The sequence below is a fragment of the Phyllobates terribilis genome, unplaced genomic scaffold (assembly GCF_046119375.1).
Source record: "Phyllobates terribilis strain yellow unplaced genomic scaffold, ASM4611937v1 Scaffold_5__5_contigs__length_657084704, whole genome shotgun sequence".
NCBI classification, from domain to species: domain Eukaryota; kingdom Metazoa; phylum Chordata; class Amphibia; order Anura; family Dendrobatidae; genus Phyllobates; species Phyllobates terribilis.
Genome location: NW_027362765.1, coordinates 44,989,925 through 45,010,104, shown reverse-complemented (window position 1 = coordinate 45,010,104; position 20,180 = coordinate 44,989,925). Strand labels below are relative to the sequence as shown.

The 20,180-nt window shown below is 51.2% G+C and overlaps 1 protein-coding gene and 1 pseudogene across 1 annotated transcript in view; both read left to right on the top strand.

Annotated features, from left to right (window-relative positions):
* Window positions 1–20,180, top strand: part of LOC141271883 (uncharacterized) — a 235,008-nt gene that overhangs the window by 34,236 nt on the left and 180,592 nt on the right. The gene's annotated exons all lie outside the window — the stretch shown is intronic.
* Window positions 1–20,180, top strand: part of LOC141271432 (uncharacterized) — a 310,526-nt pseudogene that overhangs the window by 178,842 nt on the left and 111,504 nt on the right.

The window sequence follows — 20,180 nt, the reverse complement described above, 5'->3', positions numbered from 1 at the left end:
TGCAGTCAGACAGGTAACATTCTCTTGCCATTCACCAAACCCAGAATTTTCCATCAGACACCAGCTAGAGAATGTGATCGTCACTCTACAGAACATGCTACAATTGCTTCAGAGTGCAATGGTGGCTGCTATACACCACTCCATCAGACGCTTGACATTGTGTTTGTTGATGCAATGCTGCATGCAGCTGCTTGGCTATGAAGTTCCCAGTGGGAACACAGTGTTTGTGCTGATGTTAATTAGAAATGACTAAATATGTTTGAGCGGAATTGAATCCATTCTTAACTCTGCTGCCCGGCTATTTCATCTCTCTCCTCGCTACTCCTCCGTTTTTCTCCTCTGCAGATCTCTTCACTGGCACCCAATTCCCCAGTGTATCTAGATCAAGCTACTAATACTGACCTACAAAGCCATCCATAACCTGTCTCCTCTGTATTTTTCTGAACTAATCTCCCGATATCTTCCCTCACGTAATCTCCGGGCCTCCAAAGACCTCATTTTCTCCAGACTCCTCCTGAATATCCCCCATCCTCTGGAATTCTGTTCCCCAACACGTCCGATTATCTGCCACATTTGGATCCTTCAGACGGAACTTGAAAACCCACCACTTCAAGAAAGCTTACAGGCTGCCATGACCCCGCTGCCTTCTCACCACCACCGGAGCTGCCGCCTTATCAACACCGAAGCTGCTGCAACCCCATAACCTACAGTCTCCTTCCCAACCATCTTGTAGAATGTAAGCCCGCAAGGGCAGGGTCCTCTTCCCTCTGTACCAGTCTATCATTGGTAGTTTGCTTACTGTGATATGTCTTTTGTATGTAACCCATTCTCATGTACACACCATGGAATCAATGGTGCTATATAAATAAATTATAGTAAATAATAATTTTACAAAAATCTGCCTTTGCTAAAATGCGGATTTTTTGTAATTGGCTTCCTCACAGATTCAGCCAAATGGTGGCCACGGGGTGCTTCTTTTCTGTAGTGTAAAAGGCCATCAAAATGTTAAAAATAAAAAAAATACTTATACTTACCTCGACGCTCACGTTACTGGCCACTCCGCTCCTCATCATCACCCGTCCAGTTCTCGTCGCATCTTCCGATCGCTTTACGTTGTGCTGAAGTCCCCAGTTCTGCAATTGAACCCACAAAGTTACAGCAAGTCATGAAGTTACATGTGCTTTGACCTTTGCAGGCACATGCGCAGAACTCTCCCAGGCCTATAAAACCCGAAAGCCCTGGCCTAGCGTGAGAGGCCTAGGTATGCATTTCAGCTTGACTGATGGCAATTTTAGGGGTTTTACTCGCTGGGGTGCGACGGGAGGAAAACAGGAGTCATGTTCCTTTAAAAGTTCATGTGGGTTTAATGCTTCATAAACCCAGAAACAAAACGGAAAAGCAAATGGGCCTTGAGTTCAGGCAAACAAAGAAAATATCCTTAGCAAGTCTCTGCTCACTCAGGCCTGTGTGGCACACAAGCTGGGGTATTGTGTCCTGGCTTGGTCTGAAAACGCACGCACGCACGCACGCACTTGACGCGCCCCTGGGCCTGAGTCGCGCAGCGTTGCGCACGCGGGAGCCTACCCGGAGCCGGATCGGATAGGGGTAGTAGTCTCGTGGCGATGACCCGGTCCGTGCCCAGGGAGTCAGACTAAGTGGCGGTATATTAGCAGTAGATGTAGGACGACTACGCCACCCGTTGGATGCAGCTATGGAGCTGCCGCTGCAGGGCAGACCGCTGAGGCCGGTGGAAGGATGGTGCAGCGTGGATGGTATAACCCCCAACGGGAGGGGTATGGCCTCAGGGCAGCCGACGTGGATGATGGGGGTAGTAGGAACCACTCAGAGACGATGCGGTGTAGTTCAGGGTCTTTACTGGTGACAAAGATAGACCCTCCCGGAGTACTGGCTAGCGGTCGGGGCCTGGTCAGTCCTTGAGCAGATGGGATCCCCCTTGGCCAGGCGGAGTTGTAGGCCTCCCCAACTAATTGTACTCTTCTGGCTTCCTTGCTAGAGGCGGGTAAAGGTAGCCCACGTCCCTGAGTGTACCGTGTGGTGCTCACCCGTATGGCCGGTGACTCGGGGCCTTCTAGTGGCTTCCGCTCCACGACGGCGGTGCTGGTCCCACGCGTGTGACCGTGCCTTCGGGTTTCTTGGCCAGAGGACCTGAAATCCCCTGCCGGGCGGTTTCTGCTGCTGGGTCTGGGTTAATCCCCACAGCCTCGGACTCCGGGTCCGGTGGTAACTCTTCAATCAGGGCGAGCTCCTCAGCTGCCAGCCCCTGATTCCTTTTTGCACTGCTCCCACTGAGCTCCTGATCTTTCTTTCCTATGCTGCTCCTCTTCTTCTCTCTACTCTACTCACTAACCCTGCCTCAGCCCCAGCTTTATATAGGGGAAGTTCTTCCACTCCCAGGACTGGGCAGGAGGTGTGGCATGCATAGGATTCCTGACCAAGAGACCTCCCACCTGCTCTCAGACATAACATTGCTATTACTGTGGAGACCAGACCCCTGGGGTGCCACATTCCCCCCTAGTGAAAGTTAGTACTCCGGGACTAAACATACTTTTGTAAACATAACAAGGTGCAAACAATAACATTCTAATAGAGACAACACATAAGGTGGTCACGGCGTGTCCGCAACCGGGTGTAACTTTTTGAGGAAAACAAGGGTGTCCATTTCACCAACACAGGGAGACGTAACCAGGTAGGGGTCTGTCCTGCCCCGAGTCCTTAACAGTCTTTCAGTCCGTCCTGGGTTACGCTCCAACTATATGCACAAAGGATTCCCGGTAAATCCACCAAAGACTCCTATAAATAACTAGAAACACATAATTATACACAAGCAACAATAAACAGGTAAACATTAATAAAATAGCTTGAACATTTTAGATCCTCCACCGTATGGGCAGCTGGCCTCTAGTGACCCTAGTGGACCTACGGAGCTGGTTGATTGGTCCTGAGCTACAGGGTATAGGAGCTGTCAAGGGTAAACTGGGCAGCCGTCTACGGACTCTTTGGCTCACTAGGGGTATGGCAGGCTCACTATAAGCAGAGGGTTGATTTTCCTGGTCTGCTTGTGTGGGGCCTTCTGCCTCCTGGACCGGCTGTTCTTCCAGTTCTACCTGCGTCTCCGTAGGCACTTGGGATGCTGGTTGGAGGAACGTGAGGACGGGTACCACAACAGCACCATTGACTTGAGTCCAAGACCGAGGGAAGTCTCCGAGCACAGTACTAACCATATCTTCCCTTTCCTCTACGGGTCGAGGGTCCTCTTGTTCCTCTTCAGGGTTCGGTAGCTGTTCGGGACACTTCTTTAGGTGATCCCGGGATACAATGGCTGTGGTTTCCCCTCCGTCTTTACTGATTGTACAGATCTTCGGGTTGTCGTGGCTTGAGGGCAGTACGGTGTACGGGTCCTTCTCCCATTGGTCGTCCAACTTGTGGAGCCGTCTTTTCCTCTTCAAGACCTGCTCTCCGGGCACCAGGGGAACAGCGGGAGCATACTGGTTGTAAGTTTTCTCTTGTCTTTCCCTAGCTTGACAGAGACTTCGCTCCACGCTCTCCTGTACTTTCCAGTACTGCTGCTGCCTCTCTGTGTCCCAGTCTGCTTCTGGTGAAGTGTCCTCGGGTGTCAGGACTCCCATCTCCAGATCAACAGGAAGCTTACCAGGTCTTGCCCTCATTAGGTAAGCCGGGGTACAGTTGGTGGAACCTACAGGGATGTGGTTGTATAGGTCCACCAGGTCGGGCAGCTTTTCAGGCCACAGACTACGTTCTTCCAGGGGCAATGTTTTCAGAAGATCAATCACCACCTGGTTCATTTTCTCACAAAGTCCATTAGTTTGCGGGTGATAGGGTGTTGTTCTAATCTTCCGGCAGCCATACAGGGTGCAGAACTCCTGGAAGACTTCCGCTTCAAAGGCAGGCCCCTGGTCCGTCAGCACCTGCTCCGGGTATCCGTGCGGACGGCAGAAGTGCTGCTGGAAGGCTCTAGCTGCTGTTTGAGCCGTTAAGTCCTTGACGGGGACGACAACCAAGAATCGGGAGTAGTGATCCACGATGGTTAACGCGTAGACGTAGCCACTTCTGCTTGGGGTCAGCTTTACATGATCCAAGGCTACCAGTTCCAACGGCTGTCTGGTGATGATGGACCGCAGGGGAGTGGGGAGTCTTCTGGCTGGCACGATCCTTCCTTCTTAAGTTGCATGGGCCACAGTCTCTGCACCACCTCTCGATGGTTCCTCTCATGCCTACCCAATGGAACCGCCCGCGCAGCAGAAACTCCAGCTTCTTCCATCCGAAATGCCCAGCTCCGTCGTGGTATGCCTCCATCACCATAGCTGCGTCTCTTCTTGGCACCACTACTTGCCAGATTAGTTCATGCGTCCGGGAGTTAACCATTCTGCGGCACAACTTTCCCTTATAAAGGAACAGTCGACTCTTCTCAGCCCACAGTTGCTTGGCTTCCTCCGGAGCGTCTGGGTCAAGGCGTGCATCTGGCCGAGTCAGCATCTCCTTTACCAGACGGACGGCAGGGTCACTGTCTTGCGTCTCCACCCAGTTGTAATGAGGTAAGGGGTTGAACGTAGCGGTTTGCTTACTTCTTACACGGTGGGAATACTGGATAGTCCCATGACGGTGGAACGCGGGGAGCTCAACTTCTTCCAGTTCCTCTGAATCTTCCCCTACGTCCGGTAGGTTTGGCATCCTGGACAGGGCGTCTGCGTTGGTATTGGAGCGTCCTGCCCGGTATTTGATTGTAAACTCATAGTTGGACAAGCGGGCCATCCATCTCTGCTCTAGGGCACCGAGTCTTGCAGTGTCCAGGTGTGTCAACGGGTTGTTATCCGTGTACACGGTGAACCGGGAAGAAGCGAGGTAGTGCTTAAAGCGTTCGGTGACTGCCCACACCACTGCCAGGAACTCTAGCTTAAATGAGCTGTAATTCTCAGGGTTTCTTTCGGTGGGTCGCAGTTTTCGGCTGGCGTAAGCAATTACCCGTTCCTTCCTCTGCTGGATCTGGGACAGTACGGCTCCTAGCCCGTTGTTACTGGCGTCGGTGTAGAGGATAAAGGGCTGGCTATAATCAGGGTACGCCAGGATTTCATCCCCCGTGAGGGCCATCTTCAGCTGGCGGAAGGACTCTTCTTCCAGCTTCTCCCATCTGAAGGGTGGCTTCTGGTTCTTGGCCTTCCTGGACTGGCCTATCAGGAGGTCCTGCATAGGAGCTGCCTTTTTGGTGAAACCGGGAATGAACCTTCGGTAGTAGCCTACCAACCCGAGGAACTGCCTCACTTCCTTTACGCTGGAGGGGCTTGGCCATTCCTTAATTGCGGTGATCTTATCAGGGTCGGGAGCCACTCCGTCAGCACTCACCACGTGTCCCAGGTACTGCACCTTTGGCTTCAGGAGGTGACACTTGGAAGGTTTCACCTTTAGGCCGTAACTTGCCAGAGCTTCAAACACTTCCGCCAGGTGCTTCAGGTGGTCCTCGTAGGTCTTGGAGTAGACGATTACATCGTCCAGGTATAACAGGACCGTCTCAAAGTTCCGGTGTCCCAGACAGCACTCCATCAATCGCTGGAAGGTTCCTGGTGCGTTGCAGAGTCCAAACGGCATGCAGGTAAACTCGCTAAGTCCCATCGGGGTGGTGAATGCGGTCTTCTCCCGATCCGCCTCTGCTACAGGAACCTGCCAGTACCCGCTAGTGAGATCCAAGGTGGAGAAGAAGTTAGCAGATTTTAAAGCAGCCAAAGACTCCTCTATTCTTGGTAAGGGGTACGCATCTTTGTGTGTGATACGGTTAATTTTCCGGTAATCTACACACATTCTCATGGTGTTGTCTTTCTTTTTGACCAAGACTAGTGGAGCTGCCCAGGGGCTACAGCTATCCCTGATTACCCCAGCCTCCTTCATGTCTCTAAGCATCCCCTTGGCGTGTTGGTAGTGTGCAGGGGGTACGGGCCGATACCTCTCTTTTATGGGACGATGGTCTCCCGTGGGGATGTGGTGTTCTACCCCCTTGACTCGCCCGAAGTCTAACGGGTGTTTACTAAACACTCTCTCGTACTCTTGAACCACCCGGTAGACTCCCTGTTTCTGGTGGGAGGGAGTGGAGTCAGTACCCAAATGTAGTTGCTGACACCAATCCTCCATTATTTTCGTAGAGCCGTTACCTTCCTCCGGGTGAGATGGAGGCAAGGGTTCCACAGACTGTATAGAATTTTGGTTGATAGTATATAATTTGGCTAGCGTAGCATACCGGGGCAGGTATACTTCCCTTTTCCCAATATTTATTATGCGAACGGGTACCCTCCCATGGCGTACATCAACTACCCCCCGTGCTGTCAAAATGGTGGGCCTACTGTCTGAGTAGACTGGTTCTACCATGGCCTGGTAATCTCTACCTCTCAGACCAATAGCTGCCCGGCACCAAATCATCATTTCACTTTTCGGGGGCATGGCAATAGGGAAAGGGTCACACATTCTTACGCTACCAATCTCACCACCGGAGAGTTCCACCTGTTGCCGTCGCATCAGTGCCTGGATCTCTTTCTGGAGCACTCGCTGCTGGCCGGAGCTGGCGTTCTTGGCAACCTGCTGTAAAATGAAAATCACCTCTGCAAGACAATTTTCAATCACATTAGTTCCTAGAGTTATCTTTGGGTGACTCTCGCGCTTGTCAATGTCCACAATGATCAGTCCCTGTGCCGCCAGTTCGACTCTACCGATTTTAATGGTCATCTCTTTAAATCCGATCTGCGGCACGGGTTGACCATTGCTGGCGATGATACTCAAGTCGTCGTCAGGGTAGCGGGTTATATCCGAGTCATTCCAGTACTGCTTGAAGAGCACGTACGGGATGGTGGTGACCTGTGACCCGGTGTCCAGTAGGGCACTCATAGGAATGCCATCCAGTACCACAGGCAAGACTGGACGTCCTCCCACATATTTGTCGCGCCAGTTCGATGGGCCTGGTGGTCTTTTTCCTGGGGGTTGGCCCTCTACCCCAGGTTGTGCCAGTTTAAAGGACAGTACCTTGCCATATGTCCGGGTTGATTGCAGCGGCGGCAGATGGGTTGTCCGTCCTCGTTGTATCGGTCGCTGGGTCTTCCTCTGGCCGGTGGGGTCCTCCTTGGTCGACGCCACGGGATGTCCTCCGGTCCGGATGCCAGCTGGATCTTCCCTGGAGTGGAAACCTGTAAAGACTGCACAGTTCGGGTTAGCGCAGCAACGCTTTTAGCTAGCTCTTGGACCTGATGGTGCAGGTCTGGAGCCGGGTCATTGTTCAAAGCCTGCGCATCAGCCCCCACAGGCCCTGCCGACAAGGGCGCCGCCTCCTGGTGGTAAGTGATAGCTGGGCTCCTGTGGGTCACAACGCCACCCGGTGCCGGTTCTCGGAGCACCCGGATGGCTCTGTCCTTGAACTGTGCAAAGTCCAGATGAGGATCCTGTAAGGCTATGGCCCGCAACTGGGTTCGGTGGACATTGCAATATAGTCCCTCTATAAATTGTTCGGTCAACAGCCTGTCCTCGTTTCCCACGCTGTCGGGGTCGGTCTGCTTAATGGCTCTCAGGGCCTCTTGTAGGTTTAGTGCATAGTCCCTTATACTCTCATGTGCTCGCTGCTTGCACCCATAGAATTTAAGCTTAATCTCGGCTGAGGTGCGGGTATCAAAGGTGTCCCTCAGCCGGGTTAGTATCCCCGCGACAGTCCTCCTCCCAGGTGGCCAGGACTTTACCTCCCTTTGGGCTGCCCCGGTTAGTTGGGCCACCAGGATGCTCACTTTTTGCTCTTCTGTGAGGGGGTACACCTGGAAGAGGCTATCCAGCTTTTCTCTAAAGTCATTCAGGGTATGTGACTCCCCTGAGTATTGGGGTAGCCAGGCTGCTCCCGGGATATAGGGCATGGTAAAAGGCATGACTGCAGCAGCGCTGGCGGGGGTTGAGGCAGTGAAGCTCTCCTCCGTATCCGACATCTTCCTCCCCCCTAGTGGACCGTGGCCTACCTTGCGATGATCCTCTTCCGTAGGCCGCGGCTCCGCAGTGGATCGTCAGGGTTGAGGACCTACCGTCGCGCTCCTGTGACGTCAGCGTCTGCTGGGCTCCTTCCAGGACCTTACGCGACGTCTGGACGTGAGGCGGGGCTTCAGTTCTCGCGCGCTTTTGGAGTCCACGCCCCTCTTCTTCCCGCGCGGCGTCTTCAAGATGGCGTCCAACGGCGGGAAAACTCCACGGAAGGCGGGAAGAAGGCTGAAAATGGCGCCGGATGGCGGGAAAACTTCACGGATGGCGGGAAGAAGGCTGAAGATGGCGCCGGATGGCGGGAATCTTCACCACAGGTTAGTTTAAAAGTCTCTTTTTCAGGCACGCAGTACCCGGCGGTTGCGGGCACGTAATCCTGCCGACTACGCCAAAAGCTGACGTGCCCCTGGGCCTGAGTCGCGCAGCGTTGCGCACGCGGGAGCCTACCCGGAGCCGGATCGGATAGGGGTAGTAGTCTCGTGGCGATGACCCGGTCCGTGCAATGGAGTCAGACTAAGTGGCGGTATATTAGCAGTAGATGTAGGACGACTACGCCACCCGTTGGATGCAGCTATGGAGCTGCCGCTGCAGGGCAGACCGCTGAGGCCGGTGGAAGGATGGTGCAGCGTGGATGGTATAACCCCCAACGGTAGGGGTATGGCCTCAGGGCAGCCGACGTGGATGATGGGGGTAGTAGGAACCACTCAGAGACGATGCGGTGTAGTTCAGGGTCTTTACTGGTGACAAAGATAGACCCTCCCGGAGTACTGGCTAGCGGTCGGGGCCTGGTCAGTCCTTGAGCAGATGGGATCCCCCTTGGCCAGGCGGAGTTGTAGGCCTCCCCAACTAATTGTACTCTTCTGGCTTCCTTGCTAGAGGCGGGTAAAGGTAGCCCACGTCCCTGAGTGTACCGTGTGGTGCTCACCCGTATGGCCGGTGACTCGGGGCCTTCTAGTGGCTTCCGCTCCACGACGGCGGTGCTGGTCCCACGCGTGTGACCGTGCCTTCGGGTTTCTTGGCCAGAGGACCTGAAATCCCCTGCCGGGCGGTTTCTGCTGCTGGGTCTGGGTTAATCCCCACAGCCTCGGACTCTGGGTCCGGTGGTAACTCTTCAATCAGGGCGAGCTCCTCAGCTGCCAGCCCCTGATTCCTTTTTGCACTGCTCCCACTGAGCTCCTGATCTTTCTTTCCTATGCTGCTCCTCTTCTTCTCTCTACTCTACTCACTAACCCTGCCTCAGCCCCAGCTTTATATAGGGGAAGTTCTTCCCCTCCCAGGACTGGGCAGGAGGTGTGGCATGCATAGGATTCCTGACCAAGAGACCTCCCACCTGCTCTCAGACATAACATTGCTATTACTGTGGAGACCAGACCCCTGGGGTGCCACACACTTCTCCCTCCAAGCACACAAACCATGTGCCAAACAACAGCCTCCATTATATAGGCTGGTAACCACACCCAGAGGTGAGGTATGTGGGTTGCTGGACCCGCCCATTCTCTCCTAGCAACCCGTACCCCGGCTCCCAGGTGCACCAATTAATCCTCTTAGTGCATGTGTGCACTAGAGAAAATATACCGGGTTACACCACAGAGACCAGCCATCTCTGTGATACATACCTCCCATCAAATACACCAGGGTTCCCCAACTCCAGTCCTCAAGGCCCACCAACAGGTCATGTTTTCAGGATTTCCTTAGTATTGCACAGGTGATAATTCCATCATCAGAACAGGCAATAGTTACATCACCTGTGCAATACTAAGGAAATCCTGAAAACATGACCTGTTGGTGGGCCTTGAGGACTGGAGTTGGGGAACCCTGAACTACACGACCATTAGCAACCTTACACAATAAAAAGAACCAATGAGGACCTGAAGGGAGACAGTGAAGAACGAGGGGCCGGAAAGGTGAGCAAAGCATAAGCCTTTTTTTTTTTCAAGTTATATTTATTTTATGGGGTCTGGAAAGACCATGAACATAATATGGGATGTTCAATTCTTCGCCACAAATTGAGTTTCCTGGCAAATACGTGTGAATAGGGAAATTCAAATTTAGCCTGATCCGCTCATCTCTAATGTTAATGCCACAGGATGTTTGGACTCTGCAGTTATGGAGTCAGCAGAGGGTTGGTGACTTTTATGTCCTTTGTACCTCAACACTGGGTGACCCCACTCTCTAATGTTACTTTGTGGCTGATTTGCAGCAAGTTCCTTCCACTGCTCAATAATATCACTCACAGCCATTTTGTTACACGGCAGGGGTACAGTGTCCATTTTAGGACATGATCAGATATCAAAATCAAAAATCAGAATGATGTCAGTTTGAGCCTAAATACCCTGTCTGAGAACTGATTCTGACAAGTGACTTTTACAACTGTAATAATAATAAAAGGTAACTTTTCACTGATGGGACTTGAACCCAGAATTCTGTGTCCTAAAGCCAGTGCATTAACCACTGAGCTATAAACTCAGTTGTGAAAACCTTAGAGTTCTATTTGTTTATATGATTTTCAGTGCAAACCTGATTGAAACTCATTGGGACTTATGCACAGACTGCAAGCAAGCCAAATTCAAATGATGTTTGATTTTGATGTGTGAGTCTGATGTGTGACTTTCTTCAAACATCAGAATCACAATGACTTTTAGTCACCCTGAGAATTTTCATGGTTGATCTCATAAGACAAGAAAAGCTGCTCATAAGACAGTCACTTGATTGGATAGTCAATGGTAAGGCATCAGCCTGTGAAACTACCGTGTCAGAGTTCAAATCCTGATAGGAATAAGAATTTTTTTTTTTTAAATTATGCCTATTTAGCACACAAACTACAGGGGTGTTTTACTTTTAATATCTGACACTCTGATTGTCATCCTGATGTGTTAAGAGTTTCAGACACGCTGTCTATTTGCATGGTAAATTACATAGCCAAAGTAAATTGTGAGTTTGCAGCCAGTACTTGGGTGGATGGAAATAAAAATTTACAATAAAGAAATTTGATCATTAGACCCCTTTAAGAAATTATGCAAATATAAAGTCACTTGGAAATAGATATGTAGTAAATTAGTGCCTCCCAATTTACTTTGGCTATGTAATTCACCATGCAAATAGACAGCATGTCTGAAACTCTTAACACATCAGGATGACAATCAGAATGTCAGATATTAAAAGTAAAACACCCCTGTAGTTTGTGTGCTAAATAGGCATAATTATATATATAAAAAAAAAATCTTATTCCTATGGGGATTTGAAACTCTGACACTGTAGTTTCAGAGGCTGACACCTTACCATTGCACTATCCAGTCAAGTGATAGTAGCTGGTAGCTTTTCTTGTCTTATGAGATCAACCATGAAAATACTCAGGGTGACTAAAAGTCATTGTGATTCTGATGTTTGAAGAAAGTCACACATCAGACTCACACATCAGAATCAAACATCATTTGAATTTGGCTTGCTTGCAGTCTGTGCATTAGTCCCAATGAGTTTCAATCAGATTTGCACTAAAAATCATATAACCAAATAGAACTCTCAGGTTTTTACAACTAAGTATGTAGCTCAGTGGTTAGTGCACTGACTTCTGAACATAGAATTTTGGGTTCAAGTCCCATCAGTGAACAGTGACTTTTTTTTTTAATTATTACAGTTGTAAAAGTCACTTGTCAAAATAACTTGTCAGAATCAGTTCTCAGACAGGGTATTTAGCCTCAAACTGACATCATTCTGATGTCTGATTTTGATATCTCATCATGTCCTAAAATTGACACTGTACAGGGGAGATGGATGTTATTTCAATGTGGCAATAGGACTGAAGGAAAAAATGGAATTCACTGCTTAAAGGGAACCTGTCATATCATTTGTACTGTCTACACTGCCCCCATTGCATTTTTAGTGATGCATTATTAAAATTGGCGCTATAATCTTTTGTAAAAAGCACTTTATATACTTATATCTTACCTGCTCGCTTAGTTATAGGGGTGTGCATCATGGCGTTCAGTTCGGCTTGTCGCCACCCACGCCATTTCAATTCTGTTCCCGGGTTTGCGCCGACGTCACTACAATCGGCATTTAAATCCCGCCCTTGCGCATTGTCGATCTGTGAGCCGCGACGAGCGGCTCCCCGCGTGTGTTCAATGAAGCTGTGTGTAGTTCCACAGCTTCACAGACTGTGACACGCAGCGGCTCTGGCGCATTCGCACACTGAAGCTGTGGAACTACACACAGCTTCACTGCGCACACGCGGTGAGCCACTCGTTGTGGCTCACAGATCGACAATGCGCAAGCGCGGGATTTAAATGCCGATTCTAGTGACGTCGGCGCAAACCCGGGAACAGAATTGAAATGGCGTGGGTGGCGACAAGCCGAACTGAACGCCATGAAGTACACCCCTATAACTAAACGAGCAGGTAAGATATAAGTATATAAAGTGCTTTTTACAAAAGATTATAGCGACGATTTTAATGAAAAAAGTGTTAGTAATGCATATTGCATCACTAACAATGCAATGGGGGCAGTGTAAACAGTAAAAATAACATGACAGGTTCCCTTTAGATGTTTGTCCCATTTCATTTTTTCACATAGAATAGCTTACATTTCTAATTACACACACAGCTCCGCTTCGCACAGCTCGTACAAACACGCCTCCGCACATGTGGTACACACGCAGCTCTGCTCCGTACACGTCGTACACACCTTGCACACACGCGGCTCCGCTCCGCACAGCTCGTACACACGCAGCTCCGATCCGTACACCTTGTACACACACCTCGTACACACACGGCTCCGCACAGATTGTACACATGTGGCTCTGCTGCATACACCTCGTACACACACGGCTCTGCACACCTCGTACACACACGGCTCCGCTCCGTACACGTCGTACACACGAGGCTCCGCTCCGTACACGTCGTACACACGCGGCTCCGCTCCGTACACGTCGTACATACGAGGCTCCGCTCCGTACACCTAGTACACACGCGGCTCCGCTCCGTACACCTCGTACACACGCGGCTCCGCTCCGTACACCTCGTACACACACGGCTCCGCTCCGTACACCTCGTACACACACGACTCCGCTCCGTACACCTCGTACACACACGGGTCCGCTTCGTACACCTCGTACACGCACGGCTCCGCTCCGTGCACCTCATATACACACGGCTCCGCTCCGTACACCTCGCACACACACCGCTCCGCTCCGTACACCTCGTACACACACGGCTCCGCTCCGTACACCTCGTACATACGCGGCTCCGCTCCGTACCCCTCGTACACGCGTGGCTCCGCTCCGCACAACTCGTACACGCACAGCTCCGCTCGGCACAACTCGTACACGCGTGGCTGCGCTCCTCACAACTCGTACACACACCGCTCCGCTCCGTACACCTCGTACACACACAGCTCCGCACACGTCGTACACACGCGGCTCCGCTCCGCACAGCTTGTACACATGCGGCTCCGCTGCGTACACCTCGCACACACGCGGCTCCGCTCCGTACACCTCGTACACGCACGGCTCCACACCGTACACACGCGTCTCCGCTCCGCACAACTCGTACACACGCCGCTCCGCTCCGTAGTGACGTCGGCGCAAACCCGGGAACAGAATTGAAATGGCGTGGGTGGCGACAAGCCGAACTGAACGTCATGAAGTACACCCCTATAACTAAACGAGCAGGTAAGATATAAGTATATAAAGTGCTTTTTACAAAAGATTATAGCGACGATTTTAATGAAAAAAGTGTTAGTAATGCATATTGCATCACTAACAATGCAATGGGGGCAGTGTAAACAGTACAAATAACATGACAGGTTCCCTTTAGATGTTTGTCCCATTTCATTTTTTCACATAGAATAGCTTACATTTCTAATTACACACACAGCTCCGCTCCGCACAGCTCGTACAAACACGCCTCCGCACATGTCGTACACACGCAGCTCTGCTCCGTACACGTCGTACACACCTTGCACACACGCGGCTCCGCTCCGCACAGCTCGTACACACGCAGCTCCGATCCGTACACCTTGTACACACACCTCGTACACACACGGCTCCGCACAGATTGTACACATGTGGCTCTGCTGCATACACCTCGCACACACGCGGCTCCGCTCCGTACACCTCGTACACACACGGCTCTGCACACCTCGTACACACACGGCTCCGCTCCGTACACGTCGTACACACGCGGCTCCGCTCCGCACAGCTTGTACACACGCGGCTCCGCTCCGTACACGTCGTACACACGCGGCTCCGCTCCGTACACGTCGTACACACGCGGCTCCGCTCCGTACAAGTCGTACATACGAGGCTCCGCTCCGTACACCTAGTACACACGCGGCTCCGCTCCGTACACCTCGTACATACGCGGCTCCGCTCCGTACACCTCGTACACACACGGCTCCGCTCTGTACACCTCGTACACACTACTCCGCTCCGTACACCTCGTACACACACGGGTCCGCTCCGTACACCTCGTACACGCACGGCTCCGCTCCGTACACCTCATATACACACGGCTCCGCACACCTCGCACACACACCGCTCCGCTCCGTACACCTCGTACACACACGGCTCCGCTCCGTACACCTCGTACACACATGGCTCCGCTCCGTACACCTCGTACACACGCGGCTCCGCTCCGTACCCCTCGTACACGCGTGGCTCCGCTCCGCACAACTCGTACACGCACAGCTCCGCTCGGCACAACTCGTACACGCGTGGCTGCGCTCCTCACAACTTGTACACACACCGCTCCGCTCACCTCGTACACACGCGGCTCCGCTCCGCACAGCTTGTACACATGCGGCTCCGCTGCGTACACCTCGCACACACGCGGCTCCGCTCCGTACACCTCGTACACGCACGGCTCCACACCGTACACACGCGGCTCCGCTCCGCACAACTCGTACACACGCCGCTCCGTACACCTCATACACGCGCGGCTCCGCTCCGTACACCTCGTATACATGTGGTTCCGCTCCGCACAACTCATACACACACGGCCCCGCTCCGTACACCTCATACACGCGCGACTCCGCTCCGTACACCTCATACACGCGCGACTCCGCTCCGTACACCTCGTACACGCGCGACTCCGCTCCGTACACCTCGTACACACGCGGCTCCGCTCCGTACACCTCGTACACACGCGGCTCCGCTCCGTACACCTCGTACACACGCGGCTAGGCTCCGTACACCTCGTACACACGCGGCTCCGCTCCGTACACCTCGTACACACGCGGCTCCGCACAACTCGTACACGCGCGGCTCCGCACAACTCGTACACACACCGCTTCGCTCCGTACACCTCGTACACGCGCGGCTCCGCTCCGTACACCTCGTACACGCGCGGCTCCGCTCCGTACACCTCGTACACGCGCGGTTCCGCTCCGTACACCTCGTACACGCGCGGCTCAGCTCCGTACACCTCGTACACGCGCGGCTCCGCTCCGTACACCTCGTACACGCGCGCGCTCCGCTCCGTACACTTCGCACACGCGCGGCTCCGCTCCGTACACCTCGCACACGCGTGGCTCCGCTCGGTACACCTCGCACACGCGCGGCTCCGCTCCGTACACCTCGTACACACGCGGCTCCGCTCCGTACACCTCGTACACAAGCGGCTCCGCTCCGTACACCTCGTACACACGCGGCTCCGCTCCGTACACCTCGTACACACGCGGCTCCGCTTCGTACACCTCGTACACACGCGGCTCCGCTCTGTACACCTCGTACACACGCGGCTCCGCTCTGTACACCTCGTACACACGTGGCTCCGCTCCGTACACCTCGTACACACATGGCTCCGTACACCTTGTACACATGCGCTCCGCTCCGTACACCTCGTATACACACGGCTCCGCTAAGTACACCTCGTACACACATGGCTCTGCACCGTACACCTCGTACACACGCGGCTCCGCTCCGTACACCTCGTACACACGCGGCTACGCACACCTCGTACACACGCGGCTCCGCTCCGTACACCTCGTACACACGCGGCTCCGCTCCGTACACCTCGTACACACGTGGCTCCGCTCCGTACACCTCTTACACACACGGCTCCGCTCCGTACACACATGGCTCCGCTCCGTACACCTCGTACACACGCGGCTCCGCTCCGCACACCTCGTACACACGCGGCTCCGCTCCGTACACCTCGTACACACACGGCTCTGCTCTGTACACCTCGTACACGCGGCTCCGCTCCGCACACCTCGTACACACGCGGCTCCGCTCCGTACACCTCGTACACACGCGGCTCCGCTCCGTACACCTCGTACACGCGCGGCTCTGCACCGTACACCTCGTACATGCGCGGCTCTGCACCGCACACCTCGTACACACACGGCTCCGCTCCGTACACCTCGTACACACACGGCTCCGCTCCGTACACCTCGTACACACGCGGCTCCGCTCCGTACACCTCGTACACACACGCCTCTGCTCCGTACACCTCGTACACACGCGGCTCTGCTACATCCACACTGTAAACCCCTCCTGACCCCACACATAACCTTCACCTCATCCAGCACCATGACAACCAGCACAGCAGAGTCCTGCATCCACTGAGGCCCCTGATCATGTGACCCCTGACTCCTCCCCTCCTGTGACCTCATCACAGGTCCTGTGCGCACAGAACAGCCATATATGTGGTGGTGGCTCTGCAGGTGGAGGTATGTGGAGACCCCCATTACTGGGTGCAGGGGGCATTAACCCCTCCATTTCCGGAGATATTGCAGTTCATAATTACCAGACCCGTTTTCACATTTCTCCCATCTGCATGTAACAATGTAAGGGAAGTACCACAAAAAAAGAGAGAGAACGTGAATATGACATATTCTGTCTCCTCATGTATGTTCTCCTTATTATCTCCAGTAATTGTGTTATTACATGGTATACCTTATGATGTTACTTCATCATCTTCTTCACATTCAGGTCCCTACAATATCGGATCCTCTCAGTGGAGATCTTCTATATAAGAGAATTTTCCTGATTGACCCGTCAAGGATGGATAGAGACTGGGACAAGATGGTGGAGAGGATATTACACCTCACCCTAGAGATCCTCTTCCGGCTTACTGGAGAGGTGAGAGATTCTGATGACGTCACATTACATCATTCTTATCTGTGGGAATAACAGGTGGACAGAACTGGAGAGGTGAGGACTCTGGAAATGTCTGTAGTGAGATTTATTAATGTGTCTGTCCATAACCAGGATTACACTGTAGTGAAGAAGACCTCTAGTGAGCGCTGTCAGGGCCCTGTGTCTGAGGGATGGGGAAGACCCCTGAGCCCAATCACGGGGCTTCCACCTCACCCCCTGGTACATGAGGACATCAATGACCAGAAGATCCTAGAACTCACCTACAAGATGATTGAGCTGCTGACTGGAGAGGTGACACTGCTGGGAATGCTGGGACATTATACAGTAACGCTATGAAGGGATCAGGGGGATGACTGTATCATTCTATGTGTCAGGTTCCTATAAAGTGTCAGGATGTTGCCGTCTATTTCTCCATGGAGGAGTGGGAGTATTTAGAAGGACACAAAGATCTGTACAAGGACGTCATGATGGAGGTTCCCCAGCCCCTCACATCACCAGGTAATAGACTGGACTAAATACACACGGCATATAATTATCTGTATGTAGAGAATGATTTTAGTCCCTGTATGTGTTTCCTCCAGTTCTATGCAGTAAGAGGACAACACCGGAGAGATGTCCCCGTCCTCTTCTTCCACAGGACTGTAAACAAGAAGATCCCAATGTTCCTCAGGATCATCAGGTAGATGGAGTGAAGGTGCCATGAGAGCTCTCCTATGATTTGTAGACGGCTGTGAAGGTCTTGTGTTCAGTCTTATTTTATCCACCAGTATTATATGTTTTATACTTGTGTAATGAGAACGGTAGAGATGGCAAGATTATAGCTGAATGTACTGTAAACATAAATTGTCTACACACCCTTGTTAAAATGCCCGTTTTTTTTCATACCAAGAAGACCATTTCAGTAGTTTGTCCTCCTTTTAATGACACCTCTAATCTATTGAAACTAATTGAAAAACTAACTAAAATCATTCTGGGGGGGAAATAAAAAAAACAAAGCTAAAAAATTGTGGTTGCATAAGTGTGAAAACCTTCCTATAATTGGGGATGTTGTTGTGTTCAGAATTAGCCAATCACATTTCCATTAATGGTAAATAGAAGTCAGTACACAGCTGCCATCAGTTATATTGAAGCTGATTAATAACATGTAAAGTTTAGCTGTTCTAGGAGGATTTTCATGACACTTTCTTAGTTGCATTTTAAAGCAAAAGCCATGGTCTGTAAACAGCTTACAACACAGCAAAAGGAAGTCATTGTTGAAAGTTATGAGTCAAGAGAAGGGTACAAAAAGTTTCCAAGGTATTAGATATACAATGAAACACTGTGAAGATGTCATCAAGAAGTGGCTTAAATTTGGCACAAAAGTGAAATTAACTAGAACTGGACGTCCCCCAAAAATTGATGAAAAGAGAGGAAAATTCGTCATGGGTCCTGCCAAGAGGCCTACAGTAACATTTAAAAGTCTTCAGGAATTTCTAGCAGGTTATGATTGTGTAGTGTATGTGATAACAGTCTTCCGCGTTCTTCATATGTCTCGCCTGTGGGATAGTGTGGCAAGACGGAAGTCTTTTCTTACAAAGAAAACTGTCCAAGCCAAGCTACAGTGCCTTGTGAAAGTATTTGGCCCCCTTGAACTTTTCTACGTTTTGCCACATTTCTGGCTTCAAACATAAAGATATAAAATTCTAATTTTTTTGGGAAGAATCAGCAACAAGTGGGACACAATCGTGAAGTAGAATGAAATTTATTGGATATTTTAAACTTTTAAAAAAAAATAAAAACTGAAAAGTGGGGCATGCAATATTATTCGGCCCCCTTGAGTTAATACTTTGTAGCGCCACCTTTTGCTGCGATTACAGCTGCAAGTCGCTTGGGGAATGTCTCTATCAGTTTTGCACATCGAGAGGCTGAAATTCTTGCCCATTCTTCCTTGCAAAACAGCTCGAGCTCAGTGAGGTTGGATGGAGAGCGTTTGTGAACAGCAGTTTTCAGCTCTTTCCACAAATTCTCGAGTGGATTCAGGTCTGGACTTTGACTTGGCCATTCTAACACCTGGATATGTGTATTTTTGAACCATTCCATTGTAGATTTTGCTTTATGTTTGGGATCATTGTCTTGTTGGAAGATAAATCTCCATCCCAGTCTCAGGTCTTTTGCAGACTCCACAGGTTTTCTTCCAGAATGGTTCTGTATTTGGCTCCGTCCATCTTCCCATCAATTTTAACCATCTTCCCTGTCCCTGCTGAAGAAAAGCAGGCCCAAACCTTGATGCTGCCACCACCATGTTTGACAGTGGGGATGGTGTTTTAGGGTGATGAGCTGTGTTGCTTTTACGCCAAGCATATCGTTTTGCATTGTGGCCAAAAAGTTCAATTTTTGGTTTCATCTGACCAGAGCATCTTATTCCACATGTTTGGTGTGTCTACCAGGTGGCTTGTGTCAATCTTCAAACGAGACTTTTTATGGATATCTTTGAGAAATGGCTTTCTTCTTGCCACTCTTCCATAAAGGCCAGATTTGTGCAGTGTACGACTGATTGTTGTCCTATGGACAGACTCTCCCACCTCAGCTGTAGATCTCTGCAGTTCATCCAGAGTGATCGTGGGCCTTTTGGCTGCATCTCTGATCAGTCTTCTCCCTGTTCAAGATTAAAGTTTAGAGAGACGGCCGAGTCTTGGTAGATTTGCTGTGGTCTGATACTCCTTCCATTTCAATATGATCGCTTGCACAGTGCTCCTTGAGATGTTTAAAACTTGGGAAATCTTTTTGTATCCAAATCCTGCTTTAAACATCGCCACAACAGTATCTCGGACCTGCCTGGTGTGTTCCTTGGTCTTCATGATGCTCTCTGCACTTGAAACAGAACCCTGAGACTATCACAGAGAAGGTGCATTTATACGGAGACTTGATTACACACAGGTGGATTCTATTTATCATCACTAGTCATTTAGGACAACATTGGATCATTCAGAGATCCTCACTGAACTTCTGGAGTGAGTTTGCTGCACTGAAAGTAAAGGGGCCGAATAATATTGCATGCCCCACTTTTCAGTTTTTA